This window comes from Apium graveolens, chromosome 6 (genome assembly GCF_009905375.1).
Source record: "Apium graveolens cultivar Ventura chromosome 6, ASM990537v1, whole genome shotgun sequence".
Taxonomy (NCBI): Eukaryota; Viridiplantae; Streptophyta; class Magnoliopsida; order Apiales; family Apiaceae; genus Apium; species Apium graveolens.
This window is the reverse complement of record NC_133652.1, coordinates 68,897,922-68,921,430: the sequence shown is the minus strand read 5'-3', so window position 1 is coordinate 68,921,430 and position 23,509 is coordinate 68,897,922. Positions and strand designations below refer to the sequence as shown.

Here is a 23,509-nt window from a genome sequence, read left to right as displayed (position 1 = left end):
AAAACCTGAATTTGCTCTACTTTAAAGCACTCCTCTTTAGCCGTGGGTAATTTTATTTCCTTGAACACATTGAAAGTGACCTTCTGATCATGAACCTTCATCGTAAGCTCTCCTTTTTGCACATCGATCATAGTTCGGCCTGTAGCCAAGAATGGTCTTCCCAAGATAATGGGAATTTTCTTATCTTCCTCGAAATCAAGAATTACAAAGTCAGCAGGGAAGAAGAGTTTATCCACCTTGACCAAGACATCCTCCACTATACCTCGTGGATAAGCGATGGAACGGTCAGCTAGTTGCAATGACATGTATGTTGGTTTCGGCTCAGGCAGACCAAGCTTCTTGAAGATAGACAAGGGCATCAGATTGATGCTAGCTCCTAAATCACATAAACACTTGTCGAACGACAAGTTTCCGATGATGCAAGGAATAGTGAAGCTTCCAGGATCTTTAAGCTTCGGAGGCAACTTCTGTTGCAGCACAGCACTGCATTCCTCCGTTAGAGCAACGGTCTCTAAGTCATCGAGCTTCACTTTCCGAGAGAGAATACCTTTCATAAACCTCACATAGCTAGGCATCTGTTCAAGAGCTTCAGCGAAAGGTATGTTGATATGAAGTTTCTTGAACACCTCTAGAAACTTCTCAAACTGCTTATCCCGCTTTTTCTTCTGTAGCCTTTTAGGAAAAGGAGGTGGAGGATAAATCTGTTTCTCCCCTGTATTACCCTCAGGAGGAGTGTGTTCCACAGTAGTCTTCCTTGGTTCCACCTCTACTTCCTTCTGCACATCTTCTTCAGCCACAACTGCATTTTCTGAATCTTGAGATTTTTCTGGCTCTTCGTCTTGCTGAACTTGGGGGCTTGCGACCTTTCCAGACCTTAAGGTGATGGCGTTCACCTGTTCTTCAACTTCCCTCTTGCCTGGATTTGTTTCTGTATCACTAGGAAGCGTTCCTGGTGGTCGATTCAATAAGGCATTAGCAATTTGCCCTATTTGGTTCTCCAGATTCTGGATAGAAACAGCCTGGCTTTGGCGTATAAGAGCCTGGTTTTTGTACATAAGCCTCAACTCCTCCAATTCATATTTTTCATTCGAAGATAGACCTGCATCATTAGTTTGTTGTTGAAGTTGGAGTTGTTGTCTTGGTGTAAATTGTTGCTGAAAACCAGGAGGGTTAAATAGCTTATTTGCAAACTGCTGGAATGGCTGTTGCATCGCATTCTGATTGTTGCTCAAGCTGAAGTTAGGATGATTCCAGTTGTCAGGATGATAAGTGTCTGGAACTGGTTGCTGCAATCTCTGAAAGTTGCTCACAAACTGAGCTGAGTCGCTAGATATAGCGCATTGTTCTATCACATGCGGACCTGCACACAGCTCACAAACACTAATTATCTGCTTAACACCATAGTTAGCCAGAGAATCGATCTTCATAGACAATGCCTTTAGTTGAGCAGTGATAGCCGTAGCTGTATCCACTTCAAGAACTCCTGCTACCTTGCCCTGTGGATATCTCTGGGTTGGATACTGATATTCATTAGTAGCCATCAGTTCAATTAGATCATAAGCTTCATTATAGCTCTTTGCCCATAATGCTCCGCCTGATGCTGCATCGAGTCCCAACCCATTTTAAAAACAAGTGATGATCATCCAATCAGGAATTCCATGATGAGGACACTTCCTAAGCATCTCCTTGTAGCGCTCCCAAGCTTCACTTAGCGATTCTCCCATTTGCTGCGCAAATTGAGTAATAGCATTCCTGAGTGCAGCTGTCTTCGCCATAGGGAAGAATTTAGTAAGAAACTTCTGAGCAAGATCTTCCCAAGTAGTAATCGAACCAGCTGGTAGAGAGTGTAACCAGCTCTTAGCCTTGTCCTTCAGAGAGAATGAGAACAGTCTCAGCTTCACAGCATCTTCAGAAACACCGTTGAACTTGAAGGTGTTGCATATTTCAATGAAATCCCTAATGTGTGTATTGGGATCTTCCGTTGGAGAACCCCCAAACTGGACTGAAGTTTGTACCCATTGAATTATGTCAGGCTTGATCTCAAAGGTATTAGCTGTGATAGCTGGCCGGACAATACTAGATTGAATGTCATTGATCTTGGGTTGAGAAAAATCCATCAAGGCTTTCGTTCGTGCTGCTGGATCTCCCATTGTAATGAGTACCTGAAACACAAACAAATAAACCGTGAAAGTAAAAGAATCCGAGTCAGTGAACTTTAACGACCACTGATGACAAACACATAAACTAAAAATTAACACCGAGTCCCCGGCAGCGGCGCCAAAAACTTGTTAGGGCGAAAACACGCGCTAATATTCACGCAAGTATACGCGTTCGCAAGTAGTATAAGATATAAATCAGATTCGTTCCCACAGAGACTGGTTTAGGTTAAGTTCAATTTATGCACCTATGCAACAATGTATGGTTATCGCTCAATGCTAAGACAAATAACAAATTGGGTTTTTATTAAACTAAGAGATTATACTAAATAACATTAACTAAGAGAATTGAGGTTGAATTACTATATATGACAAACATGGGATCCTAACTTCATTAAATACTTCATTCAATAGCCTTATTATTCTTAACCATAGCATGTGATGGTGAGGACACTAATCAGATAACACGAAACTGATAAACGCCAACTTTCGTTGCACGAGTACCATTCTACCAGACATCCACAAAATAGATAGAAGCTGAATAGGCACCAATTATATTGAGACCCTATATGTCTATAGAATTTGACAATATAACGGTTTAAGCACAAGTTATCTATCCTGATTACATAGGGCAAGTAAAACGGTTAGAGTTACCTACGAATCATGTATACACATACAAGAACCTATGCTAGCATGGCAAGTTCTAAACCTCTATATTCACTATCGCTTCAATAGAGATTAACACGCTATCTTATATGTTAGCTACGCACATAAGACGAATAAGTACAACCAATACTAGGATATCAATCAATCACCACACACCAAGATATCGAAACAATTAACTATTGAAATCCATAAGTAAATCCGCTAGAATCCCATGACAACGATTAGCCCATAATCGAACTCATCGTCACCATGGGTTCCAATGAAAGCATGGTATAAACAAGGTCTTAATAAACTAAATAATAATCAAAGTACGAATAAACGAGATCTAGGTTCAACAAGAACGAAAACGAGCATCCAAAGTAACAACTAATTCAAAGAATCACAAGTTGAAAACAAGATCTTCTTTTTCGGAGTTGTTCTGTGCTTCTAGGACTTCTCCTTGGTATCCCAATCTTCCCGGATGATGAAAACCCTTTTTTTTAAGTATATATACGCCCCTAGTGGACCTGGACCCTTAAAATCGTCAAATTCTACTCAAAAAAGGCTTTTTCAGCGAAATCAGCGACCAGCCGCGCCCTGAGCGGCCGCTCAGCTCTCCTGAGTGGGCGCTCAGCTCTCTGAGCGGGCGCTCAGCTCTGCTGGGCGGGTGCTCAGCTACTGACTGGGAAAAATATTCTGATGAATCTTGTTTTGACCATAACTTGAGTTCTACTCGTCAGAATTAGGCGATTCAACTGTCCACGCGAAGCTATTGAGATTCTCTACAACTTGAAAATGGCCTTGGCTTCCAATTCTGATCACTTTTCATCATATTTTCTTTAAAATCTCTTTTCTTCATATAACTGATACCTGAAATGCAATAACATAAAAACACATCAAAATACCAACAACTTGAGTCCAAAACACCAATTTAAGCTTGTAATAAAGCATTCCAAGTGGATATAAAATCCACTTATCAGTTCGATCCCAAGTACTTGCAATATCAATAATTATATAAAATTTCAGATTTCGGGTTCATGTTCGGGTTTCGGGTTCAGGTATGAATATCCAATTCAAAAAAAATTCGGGTTTCGGGTATACCCGAATCCGATCTGAAATCCGATGGATTGGGTTCATATATTTAATTTCGGGTATTTTTCGGGTTCGGGTCGGGTATGGATAAAATTTTTGGGTCTGGATATGGATTCTGCAATACCCGATCCGATCCGACCTGATTGCCATCCCTATTATGTGATACTCATCTTAGTACCTGACACTCTAACTCACAATTATGATATGTTTGATTATTTAGGCGGACTATAATATTTTTACTTGTAACGTTTCTGTTTAAATGCTTTTAGTTAAATTTAAAATTGTATGAGTTATTATTTTTTATTTTTTTCTATTTACTTATTATTCTTAAAGAAATTGCATTATTAGCTTTCATTAATTGTTACCATTTAATAGTATAAGTTACCTTTTCTGAATTACTTTTATTTTATTTACTATTCTTAGATGTGACTTTTATTGTGTTTTATTTAGTCAATAAAATTCAATTTGGATGACTTTGGTGTCTATAAGGGGTAGTGCCATATCTGATGGAGTTTTGTCCATTTAGGATGGAATTTTGACCGTATATGATGGTTGGTTTGTCCATTAATTAGTATTTATGTTTTTAAAATTGAAAGTATATTTTTATATTTGTAACGAGTAAAATTTAAGGGAACAAGTGATCACAAATAAGTCATTTTGATTTTTCATTAAACATAAGAGTAGTCCTAGATTCCCCAAATGTAATGCCCACAAATACGCCCTTCCGCGAATCGGGGTCGTCATGTCATTCAGTGCATCAAAAACCTGTCTTATTATTACAATTTAAGCAAAATACAATACATACATAGATACTACAACACCCCACATATCCAAGGATCTGTACATTGTCATTTACATTTTTGCGAACCTTACACAACATCACTTTTATTTTACTTATAAAAATATTAAACATGAGATGGTGCAGCAGTTTCAGAAAGTATGTCTGGTAAAGAGAATCTAATTATCGTCACCCGTGCTATGGTATTTCCCCATCCCCTTCTGCTGTCACTTGGCGAGTACATCGCTTTCAACCTTAACTGCAAAAAAGATTTAATGATAGCAATAGTGAGCATTCAAATGCTCAACAAGTTATCTACTTAACCACAAGGATCATATATGGACATAAAATTGAATATTTGACAAAACAAGATAAATCACAAATCCAGATATCACAATTCAAAATAAAATATCCGAATGGATAATAAATCATACTTATATCAATGAGACAATCAATCTCTTTTTGTTTTTAGACCAAGTAAGACAAGAGTTTAAGAGTACTAATCGTCCACCCCCGATACCCCATGGTGCGATCAAATAACATGTCGAAAGTATCGTTCTCCTGCATTCCTTGTCTGAACATGATAAGTGCCCCCAAGACAAGGCTTGCCTAATATTTAATTTCCTATAAAAAAATGGGTTATCTCATTAACGCGACTATACAAGAGTCATAAATATACCAAGTCAATTAGGTAAAGTAATCACATCGCCATGGTCGAACATCGTTGACCATGTAGACCAGTTCAGAATAAGATTCCCCGAGTAATTTCTGAATAGACAGAATCTAAATTATGAACACCAGAAAGTTTACTCATCGAGCCCAATACACAATCAATGCTCATCAAATAAACCACATTAGCCCGAACAATGGCTTAATCGGAAGTCAATAAAAATACGTGGTTGGATGGCACGAACAATGCACCGCCCTATTGCCAATACATTTAATCATCTCGAACAATAAGGATGATTGAATTCAAACAAACATATATGGTTATCCCGGAGTAATGGAATAACCGAAAGAAACAAGACCGATAACCAAATTTTACGAATAAAATTTGACCAAGATGATAACACGATCCAATCTATACGAATGTCGTAACTGAATACTTGGAATATTTATTTAGGAAACTAATTTCAAATAATTAATTCGAAGAAATAACCATACTCCAAAATTAATCACAGTTATTCAAACAAATAATTTTCTCGATAAAAGTAGGAAAAAATAATAACTTGCCTGGCAGAATTAGGCGATAAAATAATTTTAAAAGCCTTTTACTCCAGAATCAAGTCCCAAAATAATTCTCAAAAATAATTTAAGATTCTATTCACCATAAAATGAAATATTATTCTTCGCCTAAATAGATAATATTGGGACTCTCTCGATATAAAATATATTTTTACAAAATAATATCATTAATAATAATTTAATCTTTTAAATATAATATTTAATTAAATCCCGCTCAAATGGATTTTAAATATTCTCATAGGTTTAATTAAACGGTGTCACATACTTCCACTAATTATAATCATTACCATAATTAAATTTCATTCTTACACACCATCTAATTATTATTTCTAATCATTATAAGGTAATATTCACTTTTACACTCCATATGATCCACTTTGATCATTCTTATTTTATTCCTCATTTCCCATCTCAATATATTCTCAAATAAATGATCTCTAAATTCTTTTATTATTTAATATGTTAGAAGTACCCAAGTAATTTGGAGGTTATTTATGATGTCACATTCCAATATCCCACATCACCCTTTTATTATCCTCTTTCATCATTACAAAAATTTATTTTATTATTTTATTATTATATTAATTTCTTTTAATTTTCTTTAACTGCATCATCCCGACATCATCACGTCATCACCATCATACCTTCATCCCTTCTCAGCCATTGTGGTCACCGGCCGGAAAAGTCGCCGGCGGTGACTCACCACCGCCATCACCACTGCCCTCACCTCTCTCTCTCTCTCTCTCTCTCTGCAGTTTCAAAACTAAAACACTATCACCACCACCGCAGCGGTGGTGACTCCGTTGCTGGTAAATAAACATATACACACCGCAACACACACACACATGCCCCGACTCTCATATCTCAACCTCTCTCACTCTCGATCTCCTCCCCATCTCTCCGTATTTCCGTTCACCGCCATCGCCACCACCATGACGATGGTGGCTTCACCACATCACACCACAAACGCAACCACACTCACCTTTTATCTCTCTCAATCTCCCTCTCTCAAATTCACCAAATCCGCCCTTCCACGAATCCGGGTCACCATGTCATTTAGTGCACCAAAGACCTGTCTTATTATTACAACTTAATCAAAATAGAGAAATACATACATAAATACTACAACACCCCCACAGATCCAAGGATCCGTACATCGTCACTTACATTCCTGCGAACCTTACAACATCACTTTTATTTTACTTATATAAAATATTAAACATAAGATGATGTAGCAGCTTTAAAAAGTACGTCTAGTAAGAAGAATCTAAATATCATCACCCGTGCTCTGGTATTTCCTCTTCCCCTTCTGTTGTCGCTTGGCGAGTTCATCACTTTCAACCTTAACTGCTAAACATATATAATGATAGTAAAAGTGAGCATTCAAATGCCCAACAAGTTATCTTCTTATCCACATGGATCATATATCGACAGAAAATTGAATGAATTACAAAACAAGATAATTCAAAAATACAGATATTACAACTCAAAATAGAATATCCAACTGGATAATAAATCACATTTATCTCAATGACACAATCAATCTCTTAACACTTCAGACCAATCAAGATAAGAGTTTAAGAGTATTGTTCTCCCATCCCGATACCTAATGGTGTGATCAACTACCAAGTTGAAAGTATCATTCTCTTGTAGTCCTTGCATGGACATGATCAGTGCCCCAAGACAAGGCCCGCATAACATTCAACTTGCTAGCATAAAAAATGGGTTATCTCATTAACTCGGCTACACATGAGACATAAACATACTCAGTTAATCGTGTAAAGTAGTCAAATTGCCATGGTCAAACATCGTTGACCATGTAGACCAGTTCAAAATAAGAATCCCCGAGTAATTTCTGAATAGATTGAATCAAAATTACGAACACCGGAAAGTTTACTAGTCGAGCTTAACACACAGTCAGCGCTCATCAAATAAATCACATTAGCCCGGACAATGGACTAATCAAGAGTCAATAAAAATACGTGGTTGGACGGCACGCACAATGCACTGCCCTATTGCCAATAAATTTAATCATCTCGAACAATGAGGATGATTGAATTCAAACGAACATATATAGTTATCCCGAAATAATGGAATAAATGAAAAAACAAGACCCGCAACCAAATTTCATGAATAAAGTTTGACCAAGATGATAACACGATCAAATCTCAATGAATGTCCTAATCAAATATTAATCTGTGTATATTATTTTGTTGACCCGAACAATGGGTCAGTTCTTGAGTTCAACAAAGGTGGATAATCCTAAAAGATACGAGTTACCCGAATATGATCGAATGTGGTTGACCTGAACAATAGATCGAACCTTACTGAATAAAATTTATAAGTCTTCCCGCACATTGGGATAGACTGAGATACAAAAAAATGACTATTTCGGATAATATATGATATGAAATTTAATAGCCTCTTATCCTTAGAATATTCATTCGGAAAAGTAATTCCAAATAATTAATTCGAAGAAATAACCATACTCCAAAAATAAGCACAATAATTCAAATAAATAATTTTCTCGATAAGAGTAGGGAAAAGCAATAAGTTGCCTCAATTCCAAGAATTAAGAGATAAAATAATTCCAGGAGCCTTTTACTCCCGAATCAAATTCCACAATAATTCTCAAAAATAATTTAAGGTTCTTTTAGCCATCAAATAAAATAAAATATTATTCTTAACCCAAATAAATAATGTCGGGACTCTCCCGATATGAAATATATTATTATAAAATAATCTCATTAATAATAATAATTTAATACTTAACTCTATTATTTAATTAAATCCCGCTCAAATGGATTTTAAAGATTCCTGTAAACAGTGTCACATTCTTTCACTAACTATAATCATTATCATGATTAAATTTCATTCCCGCACTCCATCTAACTATTATTTCTAATCATTATAAGTTAATATTCACTTTACACTTTATATGATACACTTTGACCATTCTTATTTTTTCCTCATTATCCCCATGTCAACATATTCTCAAATAAATTATCTCTAATTTTTTATTTAATCTGTTAGAAATACCTAAGTAATTTGGAGGTTATTTATGACATCACATTCCACTCTCCCACATAACCTTTTCATTAACCTTTTTTATCACTAACAAAAATTTATTTTATTAATTCATTATTATTTTTATTTTCTTTAACTGTTTCATTCCGACATCATCACCATCACTTTCCTTCTCCACCCCACCCCCTTTCCTTCACAGTCTTCTCCACCACCTGCACCCCCTCCACCAACAAGAACGGAACCAGCTCCAACTAGGAGGAGTGGAGGAGTGGAAGACTCGAAAACAAGATTAAAGGAAATACAGATACATCTCATTCCACAACAGACAAAATTATTAATTTTGAAGATTGATGTTTCTTTTCTTACTATGAAACTAGATTTATTAATGTCCATATTTTGATGTCCCTAAGTTTGTTACTTAGACTATGTCTTTAATTATGTCACCTTTTGCTAAATTTTGATATTCTCATTTTTGGTAAACTAAATCATGTGAAATGTGCTAGTGGTGTTGAATTATGAATGGAATGTAACGACACTCTATCAAGATAATATTTTATTTATTATATAAATTGGGTCATTGATTACAACATGGATATTAAGGTAAATAATGCCCAGTAGGCCTCATTTCCCTAGTAATACATAGCATTACAACAATATCAAACACACAAATTAACACAATACAAAGCATGGTCATTTGGACTTGTTTCTCTTTCTTTAACATTTGTGTCTACTTCTTCCTTTTAATCAATTTCTCCTCTAGCTTCATCACATTATTTTCAAGAGCATTATTCCTCTATTAAAGTACCTTAATTATATTTTTTGCTCTACCACCAACTTCATCATCCATTCACAAGAAAAAGTTGCAAGCATTTACATCCTAAAAGAGTGAAATTTAACAAAAAATTTAAATATAATAAAAAACATAAAAAAATTACCTTTCCATTATAATAACCCCAAAAACGTTTACTCGGATTTTTTTTATCCAGGAGGTACGTAATCAAGCACTCGTACCACAATCATAAATTGCAAAATTACGCTCACACTTCATGGACAGAAAGTTTGACATCGAAGACATAGGGTTTTAATATTACTTGAAATAGACAATTTTCTTTCATCTTCTTTCATTTTTCCCTTGCCTAACCAGACCCTATTAGTATAGTAGGGTTTTCTTGAGAAGATCCACCTCAACGCATACTCTTGTGACACCGGGTCGAGAAATCCTGGGAGCCGGACCCTCGATTAACAGCACTCCACCTACTACATTAGCAATATATCTAAGATAGTTGTTAGATATATTTGATAATGTCATGGCTAATATGATTTATGTTTTGATTTCAGATCTTACTTAACAGGACAAATCAGTACTTAACTGCTGATCAGTACTTATATTGGAAGTCAGGACTTAAGGATATCAGTACTTATATTATCAGGAGATAATCATCAGAAGTTAGATATCAGAACTTAAGTGCTGAAGGACGATCAGATAAGGACAGTAGCTGATTAAAGGAAAGAAGATCAAGATAAACATAAGAAGAGATATGCATGAAGAAGGAGTTCCGTGAAGAATGGAATACTTGGAAGAAAAGATATCTGATTGATATATTTTAGGAAGCAGAATTATATTCCATATCAATTAGCGATTATCTTGTAACTGTGTAATATATAAACACAGACATAGTGTTTACACTATAAGTGTTATCATATTCGAGAACATTATTCATTGTAACCCTAGCAGCTCTCGTGATATTTGTTCATCACTGAGAGGTAACAGTTCCATACTATAACAAAGTTTATTGTTTCAATAAAGTTTGTTTTCTGTTACTTAATATATTAAAGTTCGATTTGATTATATTATACACTGTATTCACCCCCCTCTACAGTGTGTGTGACCTAACAAGTGGTATCAGAGCTTATCTGTTAACACACATACAGTTAAAGATCCAAACACAATCATGTCTGACACAGAAACTCCAACTAAGCCTACCAAAACTGAAGAACCTCCAAAGACACAGATTCAAAGTCGGTATGAGACTATCAGAGTTCCCATACTGAGACCATCTGAATATCCCATATGGAAGGTAAGGATGACCATGTTCCTGGAAGCAACAGATCCAGAATACCTTGATAGAATCAAGGAAGGGCCTCACAAACCAACCAAGCTCGCTGTTGCAGTTGCAGGTGAAGCAGCAAAGACCGTACCAAAGGAGAAGAGTGATTATACTGCTGAAGATATAGCATCAATTGCTAAGTATGCTAAGGTACGACACTTACTGCATAGTGCCATTGATAATGTAATGTCAAACAGGGTAATCAACTGCAAGAATACTAAGGAGATATGGGATGCTCTGGAAACAAGGTGTCAGGGAACTGACATAATTGAGAAGAACAGGAAGACAATACTCACTCAAGAGTATGAACACTTTGACTCAAAGACTAATGAGTCATTGAATGATTTATATGATAGATTTGTCAAACTTTTGAATGATTTGTCATTGGTTGATAAAGAGTATGATCTTGAAGATTCAAACCTTAAATTCCTGTTAGCTCTTCCTGAATGCTGGGATTTGAAGGCAACGACAATAAGAGACAACTACAATCTTGATGATACAACTCTTGATGAAATCTATGGAATGCTCAAGATTCATGAACTTGAGATGGAACAAAGAAGCAAGAGGAAAGGAGGAAAGTCAAGGACAGTTGCTCTTAAGGCTGAAGAAGAATCCCCCAAAGCAGCTTCCTCAAGGAAAGACAAGGGTAAAGCTCTTTTCATAAAGTCTGAAACTGAGTCATCAAGTTCTGAAAGTGATGATAACTCAGATTCTGAAAGCTTGCCTGAGACTGATGCTGATGAGGAGATGATGAAGCTGTGTGCTCTTATGGTGAAAGGAATCACAAAGATTGCATACAGGAAGTTCAGGAAGGGAAAGAAGTTTTCCAGGAAAGGCATAAGTTCTGATAAGAAGAATTTCAGAAGATCTGAAGGCAGAGGAGGAAAGTCTGACAGAGGAGATTATACCAATGTTAAATGCTATAACTGTGGTGAGAAAGGCCACATATCTCCTGATTGCAAGAAGGCAAAGGGTGACAAAGTCAAGGCTCTTGTCACAAAGCAGAAAAGCTGGACAGACATCTCAGACTCTGAAAGTGAGGAGAACTATGCATTGATGGCAAATGCTGATAAAGAAAGTGCTGAGAGCAGTTCTGAAGCTGCTGAAACAAAGGTACCTCAGACTACTTATGCTTTTCATACTGATGATATTAATGAGTTGAGAAGATATCTTAAAACCATGTTTGTTAGTTATAGAGATCAAACTTTAACATGTGAAAGATTAACTTCTGAAAATCTTGCATATAAGAAAAGAAATGATTTCTTAGAAAAAAAGTTAGTCATGTTCCATCAAACTCAGAAGGATAGAGATGATGCTTTTTATGTTAGGGATGAAGTGCTAAAAATGAATGAATCTCTAAAAACTGAGTTAGAAAAGGAAAGAGAGATTATCAGGACTTGGACTAACTCTGGCAAAACAACTCAAAATTTGCTAAGTAGTGGAAACTGGAAAGAGGGCTTAGGTTATGGAGAAGATAAGAATGATAAAGGAACTGAAGAAATTAAGCCTGTTGTTAAACAAAAGCCAAAGTTAAAACCTGTTAAGTTTGTAACTGTAAAGTCTGAAAATGAGAAATCAGAAGTTAAAGAGGAATTAACTTCTGACAAACTAAAACAGGAAAAGACAGCTGAAGTAAACATAGGCTTAATGACAAAGAAGCGGCTTAAGCATAAGCTGAAAGATGTTAAGAATGCAAACAAGGTAAATCCACCTAGGAAAAATAGGAATGGAAAGGAAGGTGTGAATAAAAGAAATGATTATAAACCTGTTCCTGATGCTCTTAGGAAAACATATCATAACTGTGGAAGTTCTAACCATCTGGCTTCTTTTTGCAGGAAGAATAAGAATATTAACTCCTTACCTTCAAAATCAGGAGTTAAGAGTCAGTCTGTTAGATACAAACCACAAAATCCTTGTTTTCATTGTGGTAGTTTATGACATTCCATTTATACTTGTAAGGAATATCATAGTTTGTACTATGATTATTATCAAATAAAACCTTCTTTGAAGAAAGTTTCCATTATTCCTTCTAGTATAAATTCTGATTCAAAGTCTGATAGTGTAAGTTCTGATAAGAAAAATGTTAACATAAACTCTGATGCTAAATCCGCTGCAAATGTTAACAAACTTAATAAGGCCAAAGGATCCAAGCAAGTCTGGGTCCTTAAAACTAATAATTAGTGGTCTTTGTGATTGCAGGGCAACAGGAAAAATATTCTAGTTCTGGACAGTGGATGTTCAGGACATATGGCTGGAAATAAGGCCCTGCTATCAGACTTTGTGGAGAAAGCTGGCCCAAGTGTTTCTTATGGAGATGGCAACATTGGAAAAACATTGGAATATGGCAATATCAATCTTGGAAATGTCATAATTAAAGAAGTAGCTCTAGTCTCAGGACTTAAACACAATCTGCTGAGTATAAGTCAAATCTGTGATAGATGTTATCATGTTGATTTCTTTGAAGAACACTGTGAAATTGTGAGTAAATCTAAAGGCAAAGTTGTTCTGAAAGGATACAGGCGTGGTAACATTTATGAAGCTAAGCTTTCAACAAGTACTGATGGTTCTGCAATTTGTCTGATGAGTAGAGCATCAATTGAAGAAAGCTGGAATTGGCACAAGAAACTCTCTCATTTAAATTTCAACAATATAAATGAACTAGTCAAGAAAAATCTTGTGAGAGGACTGCCAAAGTCAATATTTGCTCCTGATGGCCTTTGTGATTCCTGTCAGAAAGCCAAACAAAGAAAATCTTCTTTTAAGAGCAAGACTGAATCATCAATTCTTGATCCTTATCATCTAGTACATGTTGATCTATTTGGTCCAGTGAATGTCATGTCTATTGCAAAGAAAAAATATGCGTTGGTCATAGTGGATGAGTTCACCAGATATACATGGGTGTATTTCTTGCACACAAAAAGTGAAACTGCATCTATCTTGATTGATCATGTCAAACATCTGGATAAATTGGTCAAAGATTCTGTGAAAATTTTAAGGAGTGATAATGGCACTGAGTTCAAGAATTTGATAATGGAAGAGTTCTGCAAAAACCATAGAATAAAGCAGAAATTTTCTGCTCCTGGAACTCCTCAGCACAATGGAGTTGTTGAAAAGAAGAATAGAACTCTCATTGAAGCTGCACGTACAATGCTTGAAGAAGCAAAGCTTCCAACCTATTTCGGGGCTGAAGCTGTGCAGACTGCTTGTTTTACTCAAAATGCAACACTTATTAACAAGCATGGTAAAACACCATATGAGATGGTGAAGAAAAAGAAGCCAAATCTGAAGTACTTTCATGTATTTGGATGCAAGTGCTTTGTTCTCAAGACTCATCCTGAACAGCTATCCAAGTTTGATCTAAAAGCTGATGAAGGAATCTTTGTTGGATATCCACTTTCCACAAAAGCCTTCAGAGTCTATAATTTGAGAACAAAAGTGGTCATGGAATCTATCAATGTCTCTTTTGATGACAAGAAGATTACTGATCTTGAAGATTTCATTGATCATGATCAGCTGAGATTTGAAAATGAAGACTCAAATTCTGATACTGAAAATCCTGACAGTCTAAGTCCTGATACTGTAAACTCTGATGGATTAAACTCTGATGTTATTGAAACTGTGGTGACTACGTCAAAGGAAGATGCACCAATACAGGGGGAGCATACTCAAGATCCTACCACATCTCAAGAAACATCAGAACATACATCTGGCTCTTCAAGTTCTGATTCGCCAAGTTCTGATAGTGCTGAAAATCTAAATTCTGAAGAATCCAACTCAGAGAGCATAGTTTCAGGGGGAGCATCAGAAAATGAAAATGAAGACAGCATGGATCATGGGGGAGCATCCAGTTCTAGAGAAAACCTTCCATCTGCAAGGAAGTGGACAAAGTCACATACACCTGATTTGATAATTGGAAATCCTGATGCAGGTGTCAGAACTAGAACAGGTACTTCAAATGAATGTCTTTACAATTCTTTTCTCTTTCAGACTGAGCCAAAGAAAGTGGAAGAAGCTCTTCAAGATGCTGATTGGGTGCAAGCAATGCAGGAAGAGTTAAATGAATTTGAAAGAAACAAAGTCTGGACCCTAGTGCCAAGACCAAAGAATAGATCTGTTGTTGGTACAAAGTGGGTATTCAGAAACAAAACTGACAGTGATGGCATAATTACAAGGAATAAGGCAAGGCTGGTTGCAAAAGGATATTCTCAACAGGAGGGAATTGACTATGATGAAACATTTGTACCAGTTGCTAGGTTAGAAGCCATAAGGATATTTTTGGCTTATGCTGCTCACAAAAAGTTTACTGTCTTTCAAATGGAAGTCAAAAGTGCTTTTCTCAGTGGAGAATTGGAGGAGGAAGTATATGTTGAACAACCTCCAGGCTTTGTAGATTCCAAACATCCAGATTATGTCTACAGGCTTGATAAAGCACTCTATGGACTTAAGCAAGCTCCTAGAGCATGGTATGAGACTTTAGCTCAGTTTCTTCTGGAAAGTGGATTCAACAGAGGAACAATAGACAAAACACTGTTCTACCTCAACCATGGAAAAGACTTACTTCTGGTCCAGATTTATGTTGATGATATCATTTTTGGGTCTATAAATGACAGACTTTGCAAGAAGTTTGCCAAACTAATGCAGTCAAAATATCAGATGAGTATGATGGGGGAACTTAGCTATTTTCTGGGCCTTCAAGTCAAGCAGAATGAAGAAGGCACTTTTATTTGTCAAACTAAGTACACCAGAAACTTGCTGAAGAAATTTGGAATGCAAGATTGTTCAAGTGCATCCACTTCCATGGCCACTACAACAAAACTGGATAAGGATACTGGTAAATCAGTAAATATTACTGAATACAGAGGTATGATTGGCTCTCTACTCTATCTAACTGCTAGTAGACCTGATATCATGTATGCTACCTGTCTTTGTGCAAGATTTCAAGCAGATCCAAGAGAACCTCACTTAATAGTTGTGAAAAGAATTTTTAAGTATCTTAAAGGAACAGCTGATCTGGGATTGTGGTATCCTAGAGAATCAGATTTTACACTAATAGGTTACTCAGATGCAGATTTTGCAGGTTGCAAAATTGACAGGAAAAGCACAAGTGGAAGCTGCCAATTCCTTGGAGGCAGATTGGTTTCTTGGTTCAGCAAGAAACAAAAGTCAATTTCCACATCAACTGCAGAAGCAGAGTATATTGCTGCAGGAAGCTGTTGTGCACAGATTCTTTGGATGAAGAATCAGTTACTGGATTATGGGTTAACATATTTCAAAATCCCTATTTACTGTGATAATCAAAGTGCTATTGCTATGACAGGTAATCCAGTTCAACACTCAATGACAAAGCACATCAGCATCAGGTACCACTTCATAAGGGAACATGTGGATGAAGGTACAGTGGAATTGCACTTTGTTCCAACAGATCAATAACTAGCAGATATCTTCACAAAACCACTGTGTGAAGCCACTTTTACAAGATTGGTAAATGAACTTGGAATGGTTTCAGGTTCTTTTTCTAAATCTGTCTAGTTTTGTTCTGTTTCATTAGACTTTATGATCAGTATTTACAGAATGTAATCTCTTTGTGTATTCTGTGATTAATTGAAATATGTGTTCAAGTACAGATTGTTGTCTGATATATGTTTCTAAACTCTGATAAGTGATATGTCTATTTAAGTAACTATTCAATCCTATGAGGATAACTGTGCTAGATACTGACCTAGTAGTCTTTAATAAACAGATGATCCCATGTAAGAAGTAATTATTTCTGTGGAAATCTTATGACACAAGCAAATTCTGATAATTGAGCTTAGTTCAGTTTACTTTGTTTATCTTATTACTAAGTCACAAATTAAAATAATGCTACTCATCTGTTAAGTTCTGATACTAGTAAAACTGCTGAATGTACTAAGTGCTGATAAACCTCAATTATTAAAAGAAAAAGCAAAAAGATCAAAAAATAAAATCAGGTACTCCTTTGAGATCTAGAGTAAAAATGTGGAAGGGACGACCCAAGTGCATTGCTGATATTAAGTAAATATGCATTAGAAAAGCAAAATATTTTCTTGGTGATTTTTCACACTCTATGATTACTGGAGAAATACTCTGATAATAGCATAAATTCTGATAAGCAGTCGTGACTCACTTACACTGAGAAGCCACTGTAAAATAGAATTTAAAAAGATGCATAAAATTAGCACAAAAGAGTTGAGGTGGACTCAAGCATGAACTCATTCATCAGTAGGTTTCAGGATAATGACAGCTCTTTAGCAAAATTTTAGTTATGCCTTATTTCTAAGATGTACTAAAGTGAATCTGTAATACCCCCAAATCCGGGGTCGGGGATCCGGGTTGTCACGAGTTCCATTTCCCTTAATAACACCCAATCTTAATAAAAAATCAACTACTCTATACTATGACCCCACAATAAACACACACACCACAAGTTATAGTCTCGGAGATGAATATCCAAAAATAACACGAGTCATTTTATTCTAAAATTATATGCCATTACACCTTAAAAGGGTTTCTGAATAAATTTACATTTCTTTGCCATTATTACAATTGATAAAGATACATAAGTCTGGTACATCAACAGTTGAAAACCTAGCCTATTGATAGTTACTACCTCGGCTACAGCGACATCAACGCCTACAGGAAACTGCGGAACGTTTCCTATCCGCTCGCGAATTGGGAGCGTGGTCCTGTTCATCTTGTCTATCTGATGTTGTGTGATGAAAGAAGAAAGCAAGGGTGAGCAACAAGCCCACCAAAATAATATGTATAATAATTAACAATATATGAGCATTCTCATAGTACTCATGAAAGTCTTGGTCAAGAAGAAATGAACCAAGCTGATATCTTAACGCGACCAAGTCGCAAAATATTCAGTATATATATACATATATACTTTTCACAATCTTTGAAATCTTCTGAAATGTATAATATACACAGAGTTCCAGTTTATAACTGTATAAAAATATCGTTGCAAGGTGATCTCATATATCTAACCTTGTCTCAACGTTTTTATGAAAATCTTTGTCATTCATAAGACTATCATTAACTAGATATAAGTTTAAAAGATGAAGTTACAAGATACTCCAATATACTTATACTAGAACCATTGTCTATATGTTTCTGAAAAAATTCCCCACTGATACTTAAAGGTTGTTATTACCTTAATCCTTTCCAATTCATACTGTCAAAACTCATACTATCCCTATTAAGGGTGAAATGCCAACCTTTATGCATTCCTCTAGGATTCATTTTAAGTTACCGATGTTCTATCTTTAATGCCACCTTTAAAAAGGTACATGCATCCTTCCATGGATAAATCAAGTCATATATCCCTGATAAGGGTGTCTTATTCAATCATTCCCACCTCGATAATATATGCCTAATTTCACAATAACATCTGTATTCAAAATGAGGTCAATCAATATGGCCTCCAAAAGATAACTACGGTTATCTACTTTTCTTGCTTGATTTGGTAACGATAACAAGGATGTTCTGGAAGATATTGGTCGTGTTCAACGTGAACTTCTTCTTAATAATTCCGTATTTACTTTTGTTATTTATCTCAACAGTCATCTCAATATTGGGATATCTCTCATACCTGGCGTCTCCCTTCCTGGGTATCAAGCCACCGGTCTTACACTTCACATTCTTGAAGGTCACTTCCTTCATCCAATTTTCCTAATTTCTTACTTGTCTCCTCAGTCTATCCGCGTCTCAATATTTATCCTTCGAACTATCTCAAGGTTTCCTCAAATCCTCCCAACTTACAGGGGATAAAATATATGTATCTCTTATGCCTTCAACCATCAATTTAACTCATGGTGAATCACCCTCATCCTGACGATTACATACTTTTCTATTTCTATTGCTACGAGTCTTTAGGATTTCCTCATACCCAACTTCCTTATCATTCCTCAAACTCTATTGCCTTTATATTCCTTTCCACTTCAGTTTCTTTTTATTTTCCTTTCTCTTATCATTATTTCATGAACTAACACAACATAAGCTTTAATTTCAAACATCCCGTCATTCTGGATTCGTGTCCTCATAACAAATCTTGACAACTTTTACAACTTAGATTCATAATTCATCATACTCGTCCACCTTTGTTCTGGCTCTAAAGCTTTTACACTATCTCCATAACCTTGGGAAGTACTTTCCTGAAAACAATTGACTGAACTTTAATCAGTTAATTGTAACCTCTGGCTCCGTGCCTTCCTTGGACTTTCACCAGCGGGTGGTCTCTCTCTTAGGAGGGTAAGTGACAAAAACAGTCTTTTGTGATTCGTCAATCATTTAGAATCTCAAATGATTCCTATATTTCCTTTAGCCAGGCTCTTGCCTCGACTGGGTCAGCTTGTTCCTTGGAACTCTGAGAGCTTAGCGACTTAAAGGTCCTGAAAGAATTTCTCACCGCATTGTTTCCTCAGGGTGGTGGTTGGGGATAATAGTCTAAGTTCTGTCTAGAAAGGTCCATAAATTTTCGTATAGGAGTACCGTCTCGGGTCTCCTTTCCTTACTCGACTTCTGTTTCCTTAGTCTGAACATCCTCCTCCCCATAATCAGGGTCATTTTACATATTTTAAATCCTCAATTTCCACTTCATCATGTTATGGGTTCCTTCTATCTTGATGGCGACCTCCCTGACTATCACATTCAGGATTTGCTCTAAATCTTATTCCTCAAACTAGCTTTCATCTAAGATCTCATCTTTAAGCTCTTGAACATTTGGAACCCAAATTCTGTAGGAATACCTCATTATTCCCTTATCATCTTTCTCGGTATTAATCTTTTATCTATTTGTTGGCTCTCTGCCTTCATTCATCACTTTTTCTGGCACAATCTGTTCTTTTCCAATAATTCGGGCTGTATTGCAATCTCAAACAGCTTTTCGGTACCGGCTCCTGTTACCTTCACTTCTATTTCCATTTTCTCAAAACCTCTTAGAAACTCTCTCAAAGACATTATCATCTTGAGTCTCTCCTTTTTACTAAGGGCATCAGCCACCACATTGGCTTTCCCCGAATGATAAAGAATCTCATAATCATAATCCTTGATTAGCTCTAACCACCTCATTTGGCGCATGTTGAGCACTTTCTGCGTGAAAATGTACTAGAGCACTTATGGCTTAGGTAAATCTCGTACTTCTCTCCATACAAGTAGTGCCTCCAATCTTTAGGGCAAAACTATTGCCACGAGCCCAAGCTCATGGGTGGGGATATCGAATTTTATATTCCCTTAATTTTCTTGACGCGTACGCGAGTACCTTGTTGTGCTGTATAAGAGCACCCTAATTCCTTATGCAAAGCGTCAATACAAATCACAAAATCTCCTTTTTCCATCTGGCAATGCCAACATAGGGGCCATCACCAACCTTTGCTTCAGTTGTTAAAAGCTTTTCTCGTATTTCTCTGTCCATTCAAACTTCTCAGTCTTACGAGTAAGCCGCGTTAAAGGGGCTACTATCTTTACAAACTTGAACGAACCTCCGGTAGTGACCGGCCAATCCTACCTCTGGTAGTTTCCCTAACCATGGTCATCAATTCCTCAATGGTCCTTTATTCATTCTTGTTAGGATCCTCCACGAGATCCTCCTCAGCAACAATCCCATCTAGGACACATCTTCAACCACTACATCCTCAATATGAACATCATCCGGTCCTGCGTTAGGACGCTCTATTGGATCCACAATCTGATCTCCAATAACTAATATAACATCATCGCGTTGTTGCTCCTCAACCTCAGGGTTCGGAGTCCCGCTACCATCTACGATAACGAACTACGCTTCTATCACGATATTTATAAGGGTTCCCATAAGGGTTTTAACTGTCAGTACTATGTTAGGTAGCCCGACTATGAACTTGGCAAGAGTTCTTATTATCTTAGTGAACTTATTATTTTAACGTCATATCATCTCTGAGGTTTATAACGCTTGGCTCTGATACCATTTCTGTAACACCCCCAAATCCGGGGTCGGGGATCCGGGTTGTCACGAGTTCCATTTCCCTTAATAACACCCAATCTTAATAAAAAATCAACTACTCTGTACTATGACCCCACAATAAACACACACACCACAAGTTATAGTCTCAGAGATGAATATCCAAAAATAACACGAGACATTTTATTCTAAAATTATATGCCATTACACCTTAAAAGGGTTTCTGAATAAATTTACATTTCTTTGCCATTATTACAATTGATAAAGATACATAAGTCTGGTACATCAACAGTTGAAAACCTAGCCTATTGATAGTTACTACCTCGGCTACAGCGACATCAACGCCTACAGGAAACTGCGGAACGTTTCCTATCCGCTCGCGAATTGGGAGCTTGGTCCTGTTCATCTTGTCTATCTGATGTTGTGTGATGAAAGAAGAAAGCAAGGGTGAGCAACAAGCCCACCGAAATAATATGTATAATAATTAACAATATATGAGCATTCTCATAGTACTCATGAAAGTCTTGGTCAAGAAGAAATGAACCAAGCTGATATCTTAACGCGACCAAGTCGCAAAATATTCAGTATATATATACATATATACTTTTCACAATCTTTGAAATCTTCTGACATGTATAATATACACAGAGTTCCAGTTTATAACTGTATAAAAATATCGTTGCAAGGTGATCTCATATATCTAACCTTGTCTCAACGGTTTTATGAAAATCTTTGTCATTCATAAGACTATCATTAACTAGATATAAGTTTAAAAGATGAAGTTACAAGATACTCCAATATACTTATATCTTTTCCGAATACTACTTGAACTACCACCGTTCAATGTATAAATAGTTCATCCCATAGATTAAGCTACAAGACAAAACTTGTATAGAATCAATCTTTAAAATATCATCAAAATAAAATGAAGTTACGAGATACTTCATATTATGCAAACATCATTTTGAAAACTTGACCCTGCCAACACTCAACAATCGCCCAACCGTAGCCTTTCTATCGAAGTGCTCTGGGTAGTGTTGCAGAAATATCCAATTGGATGATGAACTCATTACGGGAGTTTGTCGCGCCAGGAAGACCACTTACGATGATCAGTCGTAGTAGTGCAACTCCACCATTTTCTACATGTAGAGGAGAACCTGTCGGATTTACTTGTCAACCGAACACTGGACTCCTAAGGAATGGACCATCTTAGCGGAACTTCCGGGCCATTTGGGCCAATATAATAAGGCTGGGCCGGCGCCACTCGACCACTTACGCCACTCCTAGTTCAGATGAAATCCATGACTCTGAAACGTAAAGCTCGTTCCCCCTTTCCCCAAGTAGAAACTTGTTGATACGGCTCCACCAAGAAGTCATATCTAGTTGGAAAGGAGAACTCACCGATATTTCCCAGGCGATGTCTGTTAATGGATTAACTTGTTCCAAGAATTTTACTTCCCGAGTGTTGGGTAAGTAATCAAAAATTCTTTTATCAAAATAGCAACCTTGTTGCAAATGTACAATACACCACAGAGCCTTGAGCGAGTATTTAAATCCCCTTCGAAAGGAGGATCTTAAATATAAAAATGAGTTTTGAGATCCGCTCTAACTTTTAAAATCATTTTGAAGACTCGCAAAACATTTTTAAGAATGTTTGGAGTGATGCTGATTTAATAAAATAAATTAGTCCCAATATATTAGGAAATATTTGAATATTTAAATAATATTCTCATAAAGAATAATGTTTATAAAAATAATTGAAGTAGAAGTTTTAAAACTTATACTTGCAATAAATATTAAATAACCAAAGATATACTTATACGAAAGTACTATCTTTATTTGAATAATCAAAAGTAAGTTTGATCATCGACACATTATTCCTTAATAAAATAAAGAATAATAATTAGTAATTAATCGGAGTCATAAGTCCTCGAATGAATATTCAAAATAATATTCATTAATAAAATAAACGGAGTCATAAACCCTCGAATGAATATTTAAAATAATATTCATTAATAAAATAAACGGGGTCATAAGCCCTCGAATGAATATTCAAAATAATATTCAATAATAAAATAAACGGAGTCATAAGCCCTCGAATGAATATTCAAAATAATATTCATTAATAAAATAAACGGAGTCATAAGCCCTCGAATGAATATTCAAAATAATATTCATTAATAAAATAAACGGGGTCATAAGCCCTCGAATGAATATTCAAAATAATATTCATTAATAAAATAAAGTTATCGAATAAACCTTATTCGAATAATAGTTTTGAAAACTATTCATATATATATATATATAAATATATATATATATATATATATATATATATATATATATTATACTCGGGAACATCGACTCCCGGTTTTAGAAAAATGTTCACCTTTGGGTCCCCTATACTAAGGGTATACGCAAATACCGCTTATATATAGCATATGTATTATCAACTGAATCAACAGATATATGTATCAAGATTACGAAACAGGCATGCATA

The 23,509-nt window shown here is 36.1% G+C and overlaps 1 non-coding gene across 1 annotated transcript; it reads left to right on the top strand.

The window, feature by feature from the left end:
• The first annotated feature begins 1,653 nt into the window (after nucleotides 1-1,653).
• LOC141669934 (small nucleolar RNA R71) lies at nucleotides 1,654-1,760 on the top strand. Its single transcript, XR_012554185.1, has one exon. It is a non-coding gene; the product is annotated as a small nucleolar RNA R71 (small nucleolar RNA).
• The last annotated feature ends 21,749 nt before the right edge of the window (nucleotides 1,761-23,509 follow it).